An 8026-nucleotide genomic window follows, 5' to 3' on the forward strand; every position below is an offset into this window, starting at 1 on the left:
TTTAAATTAATTAAAATAATTCAGCGTTCCCCTCACCTCCCCTTGAATCCTGGCGTCCAGACTTTGGAGTTTCTCTCTCTCACTGTATTCACACCCTCTCAATGCCTCATTAGTCCAATATTGCTGTTACTTAATTCAGGTACATAATAGATTAGTGTACCTGGAGAGAGTACCTTCCCAGTTCTCTGGGACACATAATATTGGCTTCTGGTGGTCCCCAATCAAGGAAAATTGGGCCCCCAGGGGACATCTGGCAAATTCTGGATACATTTAAGGTTGTCAACAGTGGGGAAGTCACCACTGTCATTTGGCAGGTTGAGGCCAGGGATGCAACTAAACATTTTGTAAGGCATCCTGCAGCTCCACACAAGACTTATCTTGCGCAAAATATCAACAGAGCCCCGTTTAAGAAACCCTGTCTTAAGCCATGTCTATTAAGTCTCTTTAAGAAAAAGGATTCCTCCCAATCTCTTTGAACCCAATGTTAAAAGGTTGATATCTATCTATCTATAAGGAATTAGGCATAGAACCCACGGGTGTGAATGCAATATATTCTCATATTTAGATTTTGTAAAAAGTAATGAGGGCTTGTCTGGCTGGCTCGATCCGTGGAGTGTGTGACTCAATCTCGGAGTCATGAATTTCAGCCCCAAATTTGGTGCAGAGGTTACTTAAAAGGAAAATTTAAAAAAAAATTTTTTAAATATTTATTTTTGGGAGACAGAGAGACAGAATAGGGGAGGGGCAGAGAGAGAGAGAGGGAGACACAAAATCCAAAGCAGGCTCCAGGCTCTGAACCAGTCAGCACAGAGCCGGCACACGGCTCAAAGTCACGAAGCGCTGGATCAGGAGCTGGGCTAAAGTCGGATGCTCACCTGACTGAGCCCCCCAGGCGCCCCAAATGTAAAATTTTTTTAATATTTACTTGTTTTTAAGAGACAGAGTGTGAGTGTGGGAAGGGCAGAGAAAGAGGGAGAACACAGAATCCTAAGCAGGCATCAGGATGAGCTGTCAGCACAGAGCTGATGTGGGGCTTGAACGTGTAAAACAACAAATCATGACCTGAGTCAAAGTCTGATGCTTAACTGACTGAGCTACCCAAGGGTCCTGTAAAAAACTAAAATATTTTCATGAAATGTAACAATCATTGTTTCAAAAAGTGTACTCTAAAAGCTCACTCCGTGGACACCATTTCTCCCAGGATATTTATTTCTCTCTGTGATTGCAAATATATATTTTCAAGGATTTGTGAAGCAAACTGGACTGTGTGCAAAATCACAGGAAATTGGACAGTAACTTTTCTGTTTTGAAAATTCTCCCGATGGGGCGCCTGGGTGGCGCAGTCGGTTAAGCGTCCGACTTCAGCCAGGTCACGATCTTGCGGTCCGTGAGTTCGAGCCCCGCGTCAGGCTCTGGGCTGCTGGCTCGGAGCCTGGAGCCTGTTTCCGATTCTGTGTCTCCCTCTCTCTCTCTGCCCCTCCCCCGTTCATGCTCTCTCTCTGTCCCAAAAATAAATTAAAAAAAAAAAAAAGTTGAAAAAAAAAATTCTCCCGAGTGTAACAGAAATGAGACTACTATTGTTACAATAAATCCTATCCTGCATCTTCTATTTAAACTAACATTCACAGGAAAACTATTAATGATTAGTTATTTCACAGAATTTCCACCCCTTGGTAATCCTAGTAAAGTGTATGAGGTACAAATCTGTTGGTGGCTGGCAAAGGTGTGAACTCAGAGCATTGATAGTCCATTTAGAACAATGTTTCTCAAAGTCAAAAACAACCGCCACTTCTCAATATTGGCATTGTACGAGTTTCATATTTGCTTTCATTTGTTCAGCTCAAGTTTGGAAAAGTGTGAAAATGTACAAGAAGCAGGAGAATTGTACACTTTACTTCTGAGGTAGGAAATTAGAAAAATTTCTTAGATAATCTTAACATTTCCCCTTCTTGATCAGATGATAAAATAGGTGAGTCCTGATATGGTAGGGTAGCAAGAGGACCCTTTAACATAAGAAACCCCTTCTGAGTCAATCTCATTTCAGAACTGCGTCCCCTTTGAAGGGAGTTGGGAACCAGAGAAGAATCTCCTAGAGGAGGAGTCCACTCTTCTGCAACCTCCTTTTTGCTGGTGAGTGTTCTACAGAAGACACATGTGAGACGGCAAAGTCCAGGGAATGAATCCTATGAATACAGCAAATGTTATTGAGGCCACCTCCATCACAAAGACAGTGTGTGCCCCTAGGGACACTATATACGCCTGGGCTCTCTGCTCTAGGAGCTGTGGGCGTGAGTAGATTTTCAGTACCCAGGCTTGAGAGATGTCATGTTCTTTCTTTTCCCTAAACAGATCATGACTTGGACCGTTATACGAGATGTTGAATTGAGTTTCTCCCATTGATTGGTTCAACCTTTCAGATGCTGCTGTGGGTCTGAACCACAGCCAGGTTGGAGTGGTCTGCGAGTTGGGAGGATCTCTCAGCCTAGACTGGCAATCGCAGGCAAAAATAGAATGGGACCCACCCATGTCAACTACAGATTGTCTAGTAGTTCTATGGCAAAAAGAAACAAGTCAAAAATCAAATCATTGTAATGGGTAAAATGGTACCACTTCAACATGTATTTCATGTTTGATTTCAAAAATACATTGTTTTTAAATTTTTTTTTTTCCAACGCTTTTTATTTATTTTTGGGACAGAGAGAGACAGAGCATGACCGGGGGAGGGGCAGAGAGAGAGGGAGACACAGAATCGGAAACAGGCTCCAGGCTCCGAGCCATCAGCCCAGAGCCTGACGCGGGGCTCGAACTCACGGACCGCGAGATCGTGACCTGGCTGAAGTCGGACGCTTAACCGACTGCGCCACCCAGGCGCCCCAAAAATACATTGTTTTTAAAACCTCAACAAGAAAGTTTCTTCTTTTTTTTTTTTTTTTCTTATTCTGTCTGAGAATCAGTGTGCATGTCACACTCAGAGCACGGCTCAATTCAGAGGAGCTGAATTCCAGGGGCTCGATTTCCACAGGTGGTTGGTGGCTACAATATTGGACACCCCAGGTCTGGTCTATTTTCCCAGCTCAGGTCAAAGCTGAATGACCAACTGAATCTTTATTTCTACTTAGCATCTCAAATATCAGAAGATATCAGAAGAGCAGCACCAAGAATCACTTATGTTTATATTTGTAGTGTGTGGCATTTCCTAGTAGAGGGAGGACACATTGTAGGTACGTGCCATGTCTATGCAAGCAAAGAGGATAAAACCCCATGCAGTCCTGTTCCTTTAGGTCCTTAGGAAACTCTAATAACACGCTCATTTTTCCACAGAGTGGATATGGCTGAACATTTTAAAGAAGGAAGATGTCTCATCTGCCTCAGTTATCTTGAAAAACCCATATTCCTAAAAGGTGGTGATGTCCACTGCCTCCAGTGTGTGAGTTCATGCCAGAAGGAGCCCTGTGAGGATGGTTTGTTGTGCCCATTTTGTCTGTGGTCACTCAGAAAGATAAGATAAAGACAGGTGGTCAGCTGGGGAAGCTGGTGTCCAAGATCGAGGACCTGGAGTGACCTTGGAGAACTATTCTCATCCTTTTCACAGGATGCTGAAATACGAAGGTGAGGCATCTGTCCTGTCCCAGGTCCTCTGACTCAAGTCCGGGGACAGGAGGTAGGAATCAGCCTTGGCTAAGTTAGATGTTGAAACACAAGGTCCAAGCAAACATACGTGGCCTTTATAGACCGGATCCTTTCCTATGGGCAAGGAAAGCTTTACCACTCTCCCAGGGGGAAGCAGACAAACTCTATACACAAAGCTGCAATTGGGGAAGCTAACAGAGACAATCACAAGAGGAAAAGCCCAAGTCTCACACTCTGGGCCCTGTGAGGAACAAGAGGTCTAATGATACAGGGTGGTGAGAATGGTGACCCTGCTCCCCACCCCACATGCAATACAGCCTGTCATGACACCTGCAGGGTCACAGTGGACTGTGAAACTCTCCCCTCTTTTCTTCACTCAAAATCCTTCTTCCTAACACCCGTCAAACTTTGCTTACAGCTTTCAATTAAAACAGAATCAGTATGCGTCCTATTGAAATCATGAATTATATGTCTTTAGCATATTCCAGCAAGGTAAGGTCACAGAAGACACTGATTTTTAAAATATAATACAAATTCTATTTCTTATATTTATTTACAAAATTGGAAAGAGAAATGTAAGTAACTGGAGAACCTTACTCCTTAACATATTCCAAGTTAACACCGCATTGAATTTGTTTCAAAATTGTCTGCTCTCTTTGGTTTTTCTGTATATATGACAAATCTGTAGAATCCCAGTCTGAGAAATTGTGCCACAAGGTGACCCAGGGCGTCCAGAGGACTCTGAAGGGTTTGAGGGAAAGACTGGCCTTGGGCAACTCCCAGCCCGGACTGGAGCCTGCTGTGGCCCCTACTTAAAGACAGGCTGCTCTATGCCCACGAGGATGCAGAGCTGAGCCAGGGGAACCACCTTACTTGATTCACAGGGAGACCTCTGGCCTCTGTCCCCCTCCCTCTTTCCCCGGGAGCCTGAACTGGGAAAAACCCAGCCCACCCTGCACTATCTCATCTTGTTGAGTGGCTGATGTGCTCCCTGTTTACCTTGAGAGGGCTGGGCAACATAGGGTCCCGCAGGACTGAGATGTTGAACCCTCCAGGGACAACCTTCCCAAAGAGCACAATGTGACCTGCTCCATGTGGCCCTGCAGGGACCTTCAGCCCCATCTCCCAAATGCAGGAATCAGTGGAGTCAGGAGTCAGTGGCCCAATAAAGTTAGGGCTGGGCAGGGCATGGCTATCTGCTCCCTGAACTATGTTGTCAGTACACCCTTCACTTGTGGCACGTGGCCATAACTTTCATGTCCTCCTGCAAGGCCACATGCATTGTGGTCTGCCCCAGCGAGCTCCTGGGCATTAAGGTTCCCTGAAGGGCACTTATTTGCCTTCTGCACTTCCTCCTGCCTCTCTGCACTCCATTTCCTCCTCCTACCCCACTCCATGCCCCTTCTTTCTTGACGCATTCTCTTTCATCCATGACAGGAGGAATTCTGGAATCATTCCTGATGGAATAATTCTTGTTTTAAAATTGTGTGATCTTGGTAGCTGTAAGGCAGAAGACAGTCATATGATTGCAGAGGCCCCCATCCCCGTCTCTGGGGCAGAACACCAAGATGGGCTCGGCCAGGGCAGACACAGGCTCCCAGGGGAGCCCTCCATCAGTGATCCCAGCCCTCCTCATTCCAGCCCGGTGCCCAGCCCACCACACAGGGCTGCTCAGCCCTGGAAACAGGGTGCTGCTGGGAAAGCTGGTGATGGGATGCTGGGGAGATTGTACAGACATTGGAGATGTTAGGCCTTCCTGGGCCAGGATGGGACTGGGTCCTTCAGGATCGGAATCATCCAAAAGGGAGCAGGGAAGAGTCACACAGGAGACTTAAGCGCCAGAAATAAATAGAAAAGAGCCAGAAGTAGGAAGTAAATTATATGCAGATGGCTAGTGTCTGAATCCTAATCCTCAGGATCTGTAAAACAGACTTCTGTGTGCACAAGGGCAGCGACAGTGATGGGGTGGCCGTGGGAAAGAGAGGATAAGGTCAGCGTAGGTGAGAACTCAGGCAGCTGCTTCTGGGATTACATCCCTGATCCCAGATGGCAACTGTGGCCTCACACTACAATCCCCCTGGGGCCCTCTTCCCACCTTTCTCCAATGTGATAAGGCGCATGTCCAGGGACTCCAGGCCCTTACTAGTCCTCAGATTCCATATCTGGGACCAGGAAGCAGCACCTGAGCCACCCCGTCCCTCCAAGAGGCAGTCACTGTCCCTAGGACTTTGTGTGCAATATACTGCCCGCCTCCCAAGTTCCCTCCCCAATGACCACCTGGACTCCTTACTGCCTCCAGATTCCTGTCCATTTCCTGTCTCCTGGTCAGCCTCCACCTTTGTATTTTTCTCCAATATGGGGACAGTGGAACCCAAGTGTGCATGCCATGGGCATACTGCCAGCTTCCCTAACCAATCAATCAACTAACCCAGCCAAATCCAGGGTCACCTTCATGGTTGTGCTGGGCCGTTGGAGAAGACAATCCATTCCCCGTACCATGTGGCTGACCTGTGCCTGCTCTGACCTTAGGAGCCTGGGGGACACTGGACCTTCATACAACCCTTTCCTCTGCATAGGTCCCAACCCCTTAGGAACAGTGACCATGACATTAGAGGTAACATAACTTGCCCAAAGTCCCCCAGTCTATAGGTGAAGCGAGGGGAAAACATCAACAGGTGCAGCCATAGAAACATCTGTGCCTGCCAGCCTCTGCCCTGAGCCTTGGAAGGAGTGCAGGAGGACCCAGGAAAGCACAATAAAGATCACACAGGGGGCTATAACCGTGGTGTGGGGAGCAGGCCCATTGCTGTGTGGCTGGAGGAGTAGGATCTGACAGGAGCAGGAACCCCAGCCCCACTGCCAAGAGCCTCCTTCCTGGAGCTGTTCACTCCCAGGAGACAGCTCAGCGGGGCCTGTAGACCCAGAGTGTGCGAGGGCTCAGTGGCATTCACACAGGACTCTAGAAATTCTGCCAACCAGGGAGTTTATCAGCGGTAGGGGGTGGGGGGTTGCTGCACAGAGGTCCCTCCCACGTGGAGGCAAGTATAGGATTTATTTGGCTCCAGGGACCCAGGATTTGGGTGAGGAGAGAAGGAAAGAACTTGCTCCAGGGAGCACCTCCCACCTCACTTCTTCAGGAGGTCCCAGGAGCACTTGCAGGAGTTGGAGAGGAAACATTCTCTGTGATGCCCACCCAGGGAGCACCCTTTCACCCAGGGCAAAGCTGAAGGTAGCCCATACAGGTGCTGCTCTGTGACCTGGAGGTGCAGAGGGAGAGGGTCCCCGGGTCCCCAGCACCCAGCTCACATGGAAGCACTTTGTCTCCGTTTCAAGTGTGCATGCCAGAATATGCCTCATCAGACCACCTCTGTCACAGATCACACCAAATCCGACCCAGTAAACTGCCCCTGCTCCAGTCCCAAGACGTGGGAACCTACCGTAACCAAGCCTTTGATGCTTGGCAGAGGCAGAGCAGAAAAGAGCAGGTCTTAGAGGAAAGAGAAACTTTAAAGAACAAAGCAAGAAAAGATTGCGAACAGTACACCCTAAGTCAACAGACATAACAGCTCTTATTCCTACAGCATTAAAATATGAGAAGGACGCACATTTCCTTTTCTCTCTGATTTCATACCCACCTCCCTCAGTCTCCAAAGCTGCAGGTATAACCTGACAGCTCCCAGAAACCATTTCCTGATACACCTGAGGGCTGTTCCCTACCTAGGGCTTCTTCATCCTCGTTGCTCGAATCGTAGCTTCAGTAAAGACAATCCAATCTTTACAGACACAAGCATGAGCAAGCAGGGTACTAGAGAGAGGGTCTCCCCTGTTCCTGCTGCTCCAGCTGAGACCATGCTGGCCCACCCAGCATCAGCTGTCCTTCTTGGGTCCTCAGACCTTCCCTGGGCTCGGGTCAGAGTCCTTCAACGAGACATTGACCACACTTGCAAACCTTCAAATGAGAGAAAGTATCCACCTTCACATGGCACTTCCCCAGGTGCACTGGATCGTGATAGCTCTCACCTGGGCACGAACCAACCTGACCTTCCCACTGTGACGGACACATGTTGGGTTAGGTGGGTTCCATGAGCACACCCTGGGCCAGGCTCAGAGCAGCTGCCCAGGAGAGGCATCTGTCGGGATGGAAATGTTCTGTGTTGTAAACATGCACCTACTGGGTACCTGAACTGTGGCTAGTGTGATGAGGGATGGAATGTTTAACATCATTTACTTTAATTTAAACATTTGAATCATTGAAAAATCACATCGTTCAGGGGCACCTGGGTGGCTCAGTCAGTTAAACGTCCGACTTCAGCTCAGGTCACGATCTCATGGTCCGTGGGTTCGAGCCCCGCATCAGGTTCTGGGCTGATGGCTCAGAGCCTGGAGCCTGCTTTGG

At 48.1% G+C, this 8026-nt stretch overlaps 1 long non-coding RNA gene across 1 annotated transcript; it reads left to right on the plus strand.

Annotated features, from left to right (window-relative positions):
- Positions 1-1770: 1770 nt before the first annotated feature.
- Positions 1771-2621, plus strand: LOC131489807 (uncharacterized). The gene is made up of 3 exons (XR_009250752.1): positions 1771-1902; positions 2045-2130; positions 2350-2621. It is a non-coding gene; the product is annotated as an uncharacterized LOC131489807 (long non-coding RNA).
- The last annotated feature ends 5405 nt before the right edge of the window (positions 2622-8026 follow it).

This window comes from Neofelis nebulosa, chromosome 11, assembly GCF_028018385.1.
Source record: "Neofelis nebulosa isolate mNeoNeb1 chromosome 11, mNeoNeb1.pri, whole genome shotgun sequence".
Lineage (NCBI taxonomy): Eukaryota > Metazoa > Chordata > Mammalia > Carnivora > Felidae > Neofelis > Neofelis nebulosa.